This window comes from Microtus pennsylvanicus, chromosome 11, assembly GCF_037038515.1.
Source record: "Microtus pennsylvanicus isolate mMicPen1 chromosome 11, mMicPen1.hap1, whole genome shotgun sequence".
Lineage (NCBI taxonomy): Eukaryota > Metazoa > Chordata > Mammalia > Rodentia > Cricetidae > Microtus > Microtus pennsylvanicus.
The window spans coordinates 5,441,141-5,453,131 of record NC_134589.1 but is presented as its reverse complement, the minus strand read 5'-3'; positions in this window follow the sequence as shown (position 1 = coordinate 5,453,131).

Sequence of the window (11,991 nt, the reverse complement as noted above, 5' to 3'; positions counted from 1 at the left end):
CCAGCAGGGAAGGGATGGTAGGCATCCTCAGACACTAGACTCTTCTGCACTGGTTATTAACGCTAATGAGTCTGCTCCGTACAGCTGGCTCCAAGCTAGCTAATGAGCCTGTTCCGAGGCATGGGGACTTCGCTAGAGTGGTTGATTAAATAATGTAATTCTATTGAAGGAGAAAAATATAATGAAGCAATGTTTTCTTCTAAATCATTAGCATTGCAGTAAGTAAAAAGAGAAAATGAAACCCTAAATAACAGTGGGTGGTGCCTTCTTAACTCTGCTTTGTCTGAGATGAATGAAAGTAGCTACTTTACTTACAGTGATGGAAACATATTTGTGGGGAACAATTCACCTAATCCACAGCCAGTTTCAAAACAAAAGTGAGCAAGGTCATTGGCAAAGAGGATTACTTCGTGAGATTTAAACAATAACCAGCTTTGATAGTCTGCTTGTGAAGCAAGGGCAACTGTGATTGGCTCAGTAAGAAAGTCAGTGTGACTGCCCCTGATGTCTTAGGGTTTTCATATTGCCTTAAGAAAGATCTGGAAGGAGCAGACTTTAGAGATCAAGCCAGGTTCTCTAACTGATTCTGTCACACACACACACACACACACACACACACACACACGGCTTATCAAAAATTCTTTTATAAGGAGCATCACCATATTATAATATTCACATATTTATGTAATCAATTACATAATTAGAACCCTAGATAGAGCAAGTACCAAAAGCCTTTCCTTTATCTTGTAGTCTGTATTATGAGAAGTAATCCATCGGCTTTCTCATAGCTAGGGTTTCTGTTGCTGTGATTAAATAATTACCCAAATTAACTTCAGGGAAAAGAGGTTTATTTTGACTGACAGCTCACAGTTCTTCAAGAAGGGAACTTGGGGCAGGAACTGATGGCTAGACAGCGGAGGCAAAAACGGCCACGGAGAAATATTACATACGCGCTTGCTCCCCACTGCTTGTTCAGCTTGCTCTTAGTACAACCCAGGATCCCATTTTCAGGAGTGGTACCATCCAAGTGATCTGGGCTCTGCCTTCCATATCAATCACTAATCAAGAAAACGTCCCCACAGGCTTGCCAACATCCAAATCTGGTGAAGGCATCTTATCAATTAAGATTCCCTCTTTCTAAAATAAATCTTATTTGTGTCAAATTTATACAAACTAACTTGGACATGCTTCCTATTAAGTGATTTTAATGGTTTTATGTAAATTAAAACATGTAATTGTTTTCTAGGGCCATCTGTTACTTTCTGAAAACCAGTGAGTCTTAGAATGGTGCCAATGGACTAAAGGGAGACTAGTCCTCTGCTTGAGAGGACAGGAGACTGCAGCAGCATTCAGAGAGAAGCAACTTGCAAGGTCTTCAGAATTTCACGGTCCCTTAGAATATTTCCTTTAAGGCTTATACTCTGGGTGTCTGGAGAGATGGCTCAGCAGTTAAGAGCACTGGCTTATCTTGCAGAGCACTAAGGTTCAATTCCCAACACCACATCACAGCTCACAGCTGTCTGTAATTCCAGTTCTATGAGATCTGACACTGTTACACCAATACACATAAAATAAATTAAAAGAAAAAAAGTGATTTATAGTCATCAAGAAAAGAAATTATATATATATATATACTTTCTATTCCTTGCATTTTCATATTATTTATGGCCACCAAACCAGCAACCAAATGGAGTGACTTTTACTGAGAAGACCAGGTGCTTTTAAAAGATTTTCCATTGTGTGTGATTTGTTCCTTTATCTGAAAGTATGGTGGATCAAGATCAAGGTCCATCTTCTGCCTTGGGAACAGTAGGAGACAAGAAGGACATTTAGAAAACTGCTTTGGCTGGGGGTAGCTGGAAGCTTTTGTTTATTTCAAACCTAACTGTGTTTTTTTTCCACACTAGATACAAGGAAGTTGGGTATTTTCCTAGAACAGGGTTCAGATTTGGGTAGGAGAGTTGGTTTGAAGCCATCTAAGTCCTGGTCCAAGGAATATTCAGAAGGAAGTATTGATGCCACATGTGGGAAGTACAATGTGATGCTGAGAAGGTGAGACACACAGAACAAAGAGCATGGAGGCCACACTTGGCAAAGAGGGAGCATCAACAATACTTATATTACACATGCACAAGTCAAGACTCGTCTTGAAGAGCCCACGTTGACCTTCCTCTGAAGAGTGTGAGAAGACACCTCGTGAGCCTCCTCTGATGTTTCTCCTCAGATCTGTAATCCTTCTCATCCTTCAGATTTAGACATGGCTTTGCAGATGTGTGTAGGCAACAGTGACTACCCACACAGGTGCCTCCAGATCATGCACATGATTCTTGCTCACCTTGGGGTTTTCGGCTTTTGCAGTAGAGGCACACTTGGCTTTCATCCACAGTCATTCAGCAGCTCCAAGAGGAATAATAGTCCATGAAATGACCCTTGTAAGGATGGTGGTAGCAGGAAATTACAGATTACTCTTTGTCTCCGATTCTAAAGTCCAGGCCATACAACTTCTCTGTAGGTATCAAAGGAATAAACATCCAGATATCCTAACATGGACTGACTCGAGGGGATGTGTCTATTTTGGTCATCCCTCTTGCCTTCTAAATCACTATCATCATCCTTCATTTCTGTTCTGAGGTCACAAGTCCCAGTAAATCATGCTGTTTCGACTGTCTGAGAAGCCACGTCTAAAATAGCCCCCTTGAGACACAGAGGACTCTAAGTCAGAATAGAACACTTGCAAATTATCAGCTGCATTACCTGTTATTCACCCTTCTGATGGATGTTCCACTTCCTACCTCTAACATAATAAGTACTCACTTCCAGACAGTACATTGAGGAAGAGTCAAACAAGAAAAGGGAAGTCCCATTCCATTTTGTAAAATTCTCTTCTTCTAACAACATAGCTGGAAGAGGGGGGATAATTTAAGATCAAATCCATTTGAACACGTGAATTTTACACCAGCCTGGTGCAAAATTTTTACACCACCCCAAATTTAAAGTTAAAATTAAGCTGACGAGCTGGATGTGTTTGGAGGAAAGCCTAATACTTTAAGTGGGCAGAAACACTGCTTTTATGCTGAGTCATGGGAAGACTATGTTACAGGTTCTTGCCAGAAATGCAGCTCCATTTGTTCCTATATCATTGATCATGTTTACTCATCAAACAGGCTGCAGGAAAAGCTGAGTCACCAATTATCTCTCAGGTTTTGTGTGTCAGCTTTAATAATTCATTAAATTCACCTCACTCTGATGTAATATCCACTTAATTACTGTTTGCAGTCTTTGTTTTTATAGAGATTTATGTTTTATCAATTATTAACCTAATAGTAAAACTAAGAATAATTAGGGCATTGATTTGTTAATCAAAGAAGAGTGTGTATATTTGAAACATTAGAAGTGAGCAAAGGTTAAAAGACATTGATCTCGGATTACCAGAAAAATACCCTAATGTTTTTTAGATCCAATATTCATTGCCCTACAAAGTGGTCACATAAGGTCTCCAAACACAACCTAGGCTAAATGTGCTACTGTCAATGTCTTGAAAGTCTTAAAACTTAATCATTTAACTCATATTTTATAAGTTAAGTGACTACTGAAAAAATAGAGCATGCATTTAAGCAGAGGGAAGTTGTGCAATATTCCTGTGTATAGGGGAGTGAAGGTTCGTTCTTCCTTATCTTGGAACATCTTCAATGTTCCATGACACAAAATTCCCGGGAATTCATAAGTGTTGGAGTTTAGAGACAGACTGTTGCGTTTAATCTTCAACTTAGTTATCAGAGGTTCCAACATTCTTTTAAAAAGCATTTTATTTTTAATTAAAGATAATTGTATTGCTATTCCCCTTCTCTTTCCCTCTTTCAATTCTCATGAACATATCTTTGCTCTTTCTTGAATTTATGGCCTCTTTTTCTTTAACTGCTTTAATTAACCAGTCTATATATGGGTGTTTGTATAGGATTTCAGGAATGACTATTTGGTATTGGATAATTGATTCAGGAACTCTTCCTGGAGGAGGACTATCTACCTGTCAGTATTATCAGTTGACTACAGCATAATGTCTATTTTTGGAGCCGCTTGAGGTTACCCCCATCTTGTGTTAATGTATATATTGCTGGCATCCTTGCTTGAGTCTTGTTTAGGCAGCCACACCGATGAAACTTAATGGGTATAGCTTCTCTGGCACTTTCATGAAAGGAAATCTCACAGAAAGCTTCCTGGTCCCCTTACAATCTGCCCCATCTTCTGCTATGATTCCTGACCCCTAGGTGCAGGAGTTGTATTATAAATGGGCCAGTTGGAAGGGACTGGGTACTACAAGGTTACTCATTCTCTGTATTTTGATCAGTTGTGGTTTTCTGTAATGGTCTCTTTCTGTCGCAAATGGAAGTTCCTTCAACAAGAAGTGAGACCTACACTTACCTGTGGTCATAAAGATAAGTATTTAGAATGCAGATAGGAATTATCTTGGTTTAGTAAAGTGGTAGTTATAGGTTCTTCTCCAAGATTCAAGACTTTGTACTAGCCATGGGTAGTTGGTTACATTTCTCGTACCAAACACAATTTCTTTCTTTGTTGAGCAGACTTTAACCATCGGAGAGCTGTTGGTTACATCCAACAAATATGTATTACTAATGCATCCTTAGGGCACAGTGCTTTCCTGGTCATTGTTGTTTATAGATTTGATATTTGGATTATTGGTTAGTCCTCAGAAGCTTGCATTGCACCTTCTGGTACCATAAAAGCTAGTCCTGAGGGAAGAGACTTAAAGGTCAGATCCAGCTCAGGTCCTTTTGGTCTTGTGTTTGAAGTGCATTGTGTCTTCAACTAGGGGGATGTACCTTCTACTACTGGGAGCAAATGAAGGGCAAAAGTAATAGCCTAGCTTGTGGGCAGTTCAATCAGTGCTGTCTAGACTAAGGTGTGGCACTGAAGTGGCACCCAGAATGATCTCGAGTGGTAATTCTAAATTTCTTAAGGGTCCAAATTTTCATTGAAACCACAAGTTGTTATCTTGTGCAGGAAAAAAAAATAATGACATGCTAGAAAACACAGAGGACCAACATGCTTACCCTAGCTTTCCTTAGGCATTGCTTTCTCCCATAAGCCAGCCAACCTTAATCTTGAAATCAACTACAAAGATGGAAACTGTATCCACACTTCAGGGTCTTTTCATTATTTCTTTTACTTACCAATCAGCTCAAGGTAGAAAATTGAGTGATTTGGAATTACTAGTGAAATGTTCTATTATTTTGTAAACTGACATTGCAAAATTCAGTGAGATCAAGTAATTCATGATAACTATACATTGCAACATTTTAAAACTTGAATTATATTAAGTAAATAACATTAGTCACACAAAAGACACTGGCCAGGTGAGAGGGAACACTCAGGAAGAGGAAGGTAATGTTTAACACTCTAAGATACTTAATGTCACTTTCTGCTCTCAGAACTAAAAATTTCAATTTTCATTTTCTGTTGAGTCTCCACAAATAACAGAGACTGACCCAGTCTTTGTCTAACAAAATGTATTAGTTTTACTACGAATTCTCTTGGAATCCACATCCCATGCAAGACTTTCAGAAGAAAAGCAGAGACTTCTTGCAGGTTGACCAGAATACCCAATCAAAAGTGTCTACAGTTGGTTTGGCCAACAGATGGCGCATTTGACTTGGGGGGGGGGGGGAAGGTACCACTCTCAGGTCAGTGAGAGCCAGTCTCCAGGGTGTTGGGATTTCAGAGCTCAATTAAAGCTCCATCTTCCTGTGGCCTCCTTATGTGGTCGCCTTTATGCAAAAACAAACTACAGAGCATTACACAACTGTTCATTCTTTTTTTTTTTTTTTTGGTTCCCCTCTTGCTTGAAAGTTTGACTTTGCTGTTCTTACTTCTAACCCACATTTTGTGAACCATGCATGGTTCAAACAATGGTTGCTATTACTATAATACATCTCATTTCTGTGTTAAAGAGAATGTAGAACTGGTTTGGAACTGGGCATCTCCATTGTCATCTCCATTTTGGTAAGGATAGACAAGTGGTGGTTAAATGAAATTTTACAGACCCTGGGGAGAACTGGTAGAAAATGCAAAAGCATAACAGAATGATGTCTATTCTTTGCTGTTAGTGGTTTATTTTACTGCCTGGTTTCAAAATAAAAGCCATCAAATTAAAAAGATCATTCCTTCTCTGGTAGTGTGTCTAAAACAAAGGATCTGCTAAATGAGAGTGTTTAAATATGTATCATAGCTTTTGTAGCAGAAAATGAAACCAAAGACTGCTTCTCTTGAGTTCATTAAAAATTCAGCGTTTTCTCCTTTAAAGCAAATCTGTTGATTATTATTTTCTGCCCTGGTCCCTCACCCTCCCCAGGGCAGTTTAATTTAAGTATATTGCTCTTCTTTGTATTCCTCCCACGCTGTTGTGAAGTGTTGCTATGAGGCAGAGGAACAGCTGCTGTGCCTGTCCCCAGAAGTGGCTGAATTCCAACAGTGGGCACAGGCGGTTATGTAAAGATTGGTTTTCAGGGTTTCCTAGGAAACTGGTGCTACTGGTCCAGTCATATTGGCCATGGAAATAAGATTAAGTGTAACGTTGGATGAGCTGGGAGTGGCCAGTGGTGTAAGACGGGGAGGTGAATCGACAAACTACTCCCGTAGTAGTCTGCTTCACTTTTATTTTGAAAACAAATAATGCGTTAATATTTGGAAAGCCCTGAAATAATCCAAACAACAAAAATAGATATACTGGACTAAAGTTCACAACCTCGCCCACATATCCTCAGTGACCTACCCTAATTTTGTTCATTAACAAAATAAGATACAGAAATTTACCCCAAATATGAATAAAAAATAAAGCTGAGTAGAAGTTGCAGTTGTTATATGATGATGATTTCAATATGTAACATGCTAAAACGAGACAGTTCAAAGTTCGTCTTGTGACTAACTCCTTGCATATGACTGGAATATGGAGTAATATTGCACCTAATACTGTGTCAAATATTCAGAAAATTGGAAAGTCCATGCAGTATTCCCAAATGGAGTCCCTAGATTCAAAACAGAAATGAGAGACTTTGAAACACTTATGTGGCACAATGACCAGCCCTTGGATGTCTGAAGGCCACTGAGGAACTTGTTTTAATATTAGCAACTTTACTAGGAAATTCTACAATACCTACTATAATATGGAAGTCTAATTGCTGGAGAAAAATAATTTGGATATGGTTTTATAAATGGCAATCTAGATCATACCAAGAGAAAAATAGGAGCAGCTAGTTGGATTGCTACATTTTGCCTAATAACTCACAGTCAAATTGCAATCAGATGTTAAGGTGTCAGTCCAGCTTGACAAATCTTCAGTATAAAGAAGGAGACATATCCACGAAGAATACCGATTATAAAGAAAGAAATTCAAACAATTGCAGAAAATTCACAAAATTTGCAAAAGTTTATCAATTACTTGTTGCTATTATTGCACCTTTTTATGCCTTTGACTCCAGTGGCTGTCATTTGAGTTCATAAAAACCCATGTACCCCACATTCAGTGAGAAGGGAGGCTTACATTCTATTTCAGATAATTGTGTTATTTCTTGACAACAGCAAGAGGAAACACAACCAACTGATCTTTTTTGAGCTGATTTTGAAAAATAAGAAGTTTTGATTTGGTAGACTTGCCTAACAACTAAGTAAAGGTTGATTTTATTGTGATACTAACATGGATTTGTTTGACAGAAAGCAAAAGAAAAGAATAAAGAGGCACCATTTAAATCTGTTTTTTATAGTATATGTGGGAACCATCTCTCTTTTCTTATTCCAAAGAATTATGGTTGCTCATTTGCTTTCTTTTCTCTTCCCGTTTTCAAAACAAGCAACTATCTTTTAGGTATTGTCTGTGCCCTCCACACATAATTTAACTGAGCTCAAGTAACTCTGTATGAATCCCATGGCTCATCCAACAAGGGCTTCCAGATCTTTCTTCCCTATCAGATATTTCTTTAAGGAAACACCTATGGCCTACATTTAATGACTGTAGACATTGCACTTGGCTTATCTCATATGTAGAAAAATATCACCTCAAAGCAGGCCAGAAGATGGTTAACTTCTGGCTTATAAATATTGAGTTTTCAGTTCTTACTGGAAAATATGACTTTTTTCAATGTGACTGGTATAGCTAAAAACTAATCTGAGTGTATTATAGGTTTTCATTTGCATGTGTATATTTTTTATAAGTACAATACACCACATAAATGCAGGTTATAATGCTCAGCTGTAGGGGGCCACCTACACAAATTCAAGCCAATCAAAATTCCTGCATGGATGGTGGTGGGATTCACAAGACTCTATCATTACTTGAGGAATTATTGAAGGTTGATGGAATCTGCAGAAGAGGGAGCTCCTTTTCTTTAAGAATGTGGCCATTGGTTGATGGGGGAGTGTCATCTATCTGTTGCTTTCATTGGTTAATTAATAAAAAGATTGCTTGGCCTTTGATAGGCCAGAGCTTAGGTGGGTGGAGTAGACAGAACAGAATTCTGGGAGAAAGAAAGCCAAGTCAGGCAGTCGCCATGATTCTCCCACCCGACATAGACACAGGTTAAGATCTTTTCTGGTAAGCCACACCTCGTGAGGCTACACAGATTATTAAATATGGGTTAAAGCAAGATGTGAGAGTTAGCCAATAAGAGGCTAGATCTAATGGAACAAGCAGTGTTTAAATGAATACAGTTTCCATGTAATTATTTCGGGTAAAGCTAGCCGGGTGGCAGGAAGCAGGCCCGCCATTCCTCCTACTACAGACATGGGCACCAGGCTAGCTTTACCCGAAATAATTACACGGAAACTGTATTCTTTTAAACATTGTTTGGCCCATTAGTTTTAACCTCTTATTGGCTAGCTCTTACATATTGATCTAACCCATTTCTAATAATCTGTGTAGCACCACGAGATGGTGTCTTACTAGGAAGGATTCTAGCCTACATCCGTCTGGGGTCGGAGAATCATGGCGACTGCCTGACTCAGCTTCTTTCTCCTAGCATTCTGTTCTGACTACTCCGCCTACCTAATTTTCTGTCCTATTAAAAGGCCAAAGCAGTCTCTTTATTTAACCAATGAAATTAACACAAAACAGAAGACTCTCCCCCATCAATTGGTAGGTTTTTCAAAGCTTTTGTGGATGGTCCTGTCCTCATCATATATGTATGGGCAGACTAATTGGATCTAGCAGATTAGAGAACGATGACACAAAGCAGAGATGATGGGTACCTTAGGAAGAGTTGATGGTAGAGTAGTAGTAAAGCTATCAAAATTTATTGTATACATGTATATAATTCTCAAAGAATAGGTAGGTGGATGGATGGATGAGATAGATAGATAAAAGATAATAGACAGAGAGTGGGACAGAAAGACAACAGTAAATGCTTAGTGTCAAAGCTCATCTACAAAGAGCTTACTTCCAGTTGAGCAGGTTGCATGTTACTGTGTTGAGACACTATCCAGATGTGAACAGAAACCATTCTGGTAAGGAATCAAATCAGATGTTCCAGCTCCATCATGTTGTGTTTATCTCCAGAGCTTCACCACGCACAGAGATTCTGGAAATGCAGTCTTCCCAAGATAAATCACTAGGGGAATATAAGGGTGGTTTTTACCTTAGTCTTTACACTTTGGCTGCAATTATCTGATTTCATTTCAAATAGATTCTTATTTCAAAAATATTCATGAAACACTTGTTTTGGTGGCTTTAACATCCAAATTCCTGGAAAATCTTAAACAATTGCTGACAGGAGCACTTCGAGTTAAAGGTGGTTAAGAAAAACACCGTTTTTTTTTTAAGAAAAGCTTTTTAAGAAAAACTAGACTGGATCATTTTTATCCCTTGAGCTAAGATTGAGCAAGAAAAGGGGTACAGCATAATCCTTTGTGTAATATGATCTGTTTGTATGTGTGTGTGAGTGTGTGTGTACGTGTGCATGTATGTACTCAGTCAGAAATATGTAGTCTTTGATTAATTTTTAATTAGAAAAGACAGTATGATTGATATTTAATTCTTTTGAACACTACTTCACTTTATAGGAATAACCAAACTTTACATAATGAGTGGTTCGTTATAGTTAAATTAATCACCTTCTAGAATTTCTAATGGAGAGGATTTTTGTTATTATTATAGAATCACAAGGTTGTCATTTAATCTCTGTACAGTGCCCTTACTGTTGGGCACAGTTACATATAAGACAGTGAGAATACTTGAGGTCTTGGGTAATAGTCCCCTTAGGATATATTCTTTTATTATTCTGTCCTGAACCATTTCAGAGACCTCTGGGACAAACCATAAGCCACTTAGAGATGTTTTTGTGAGCCAGAGATCAGGCTGATATTGGGGAAGCCCAAGGAACTGCACATAAGATAGTCTAAATTTTTACTGCTCGACTCAACTGTAGACATGTTCTCTTTCCAGACTTACCACTAATTGAATCTAATTAAGACTCCAGGGACCTATTCTAGAAGGATTGACATAGGAAGTTTATGTAGATTCTGTCCTTTTCTGCTGCTCCATTGTTGTTTTATAGAGAAAAATGAATTAGTTTACCTGATCATAAATATTGGGAAATGTTGGATGTCTGTTCTGTTCCTTGGTTTCTGTTGTCCCCTCTGGATCTTAGGAGAGTGTGGTAAATGAGGCTTGTCTGGTAGAGAGTGCTTCTCAGTCCCTGCCAGGTGTGGCAGCTTTAGAAGTGGGGATGCCAGGTAGAATGCATTTCTAGATGATAGTAGCTGACATAAAGAAATGTGGATGTTCTGTAAGGGGGCAGGTGCTGAGAGCATCCACAGAAAGGAGGAAAGAAGGGTCTGCCCAGAATATCTGTGCAGTTTCCAGGGAGTGAAGGCTTCTGCCGGTAGTCTGTTCCAGTGCTGGAGAAGAGGCTATAGTATTTGCAATAAAATATGGGAAGAAGAGTGGAGTTGGTTTACCTGATTCTAAGGTGAGCATGACCATCAAGTGCCCAGGCAGAAAGTGGGTCTTTGAACGTGTGCAAACTAGCCAAGTTCATGGCAAGGCAAAGAGGGTAATTGGTGAATGGTCTGTCTGGAACCACTCTCTGAACTCTTATCCACCCTATTAATTAGTATGTTCTTTCTTTGTTCCTGGATTGAATATTTGCTTTATTTCCTATTTAATGAAATCAACCCTTTAATGCAAATAAATTAAGCATTTGCTTGGTAATAAACCAAATAAGGAACAGTAGCTATAGATGGCTTAAGAGTCTTTTGCCATTCTGAGAGAGGGTATTGATCCTGATAGAGGCTTGAAAAAATATGAGGGAAGGAGAAAGGAGAGAGGAACATGATGAAGAGAGGGAGAAGACATTTAGGAGGGTGGGCTTATTACAAGCATCTATCCACTCAAACTCTCCATGGCAGTGAAATTATAAACAAGCACAGTCGGTTCTATCTTGATGGTTGCAAAGTCATAATGTGCATAGCTAAGAGATGAACAAGTGGAAACAGTTATTTCCTGTAGCCAGTAAGGAAGGCATGGTAATTAGTTATGGAACCGTGTTCTTCTTGAGCAAAAGAGGTCTGTGGGTTTCATTTGGGTATACTCTAGATTATGTATATTCCTACAGGAAAGCAATTTAGGTGTGGCACATTCCTGAGCATGCTCAAAGGGCTGCATTCCTCGGCAAGGGCTTAATCAATGCAATGTATGATCACAGTTTAAGAATGAAAGGTAGCAGGCATGTGTATAGACATACTCACCTCAGGCTGTATTTTCAAAAGATTCAAATGGACCGCAGGATTTTACGGACATGTTCAATTTGAGCCACAAACACAGCAGATAGAGAAAACTTCTGAATGCCTTCTCAAATATTATTGGCTGAAAACAGACAAAAGGAAGACTTGGAGGTGTGCTTATGTAGAAGTTTGCCTTGCTTAGCAGCTAAATAAATGATCATTAGAAAGGAAAATAAATTTTTAAACCAATTATTACTTCCATGA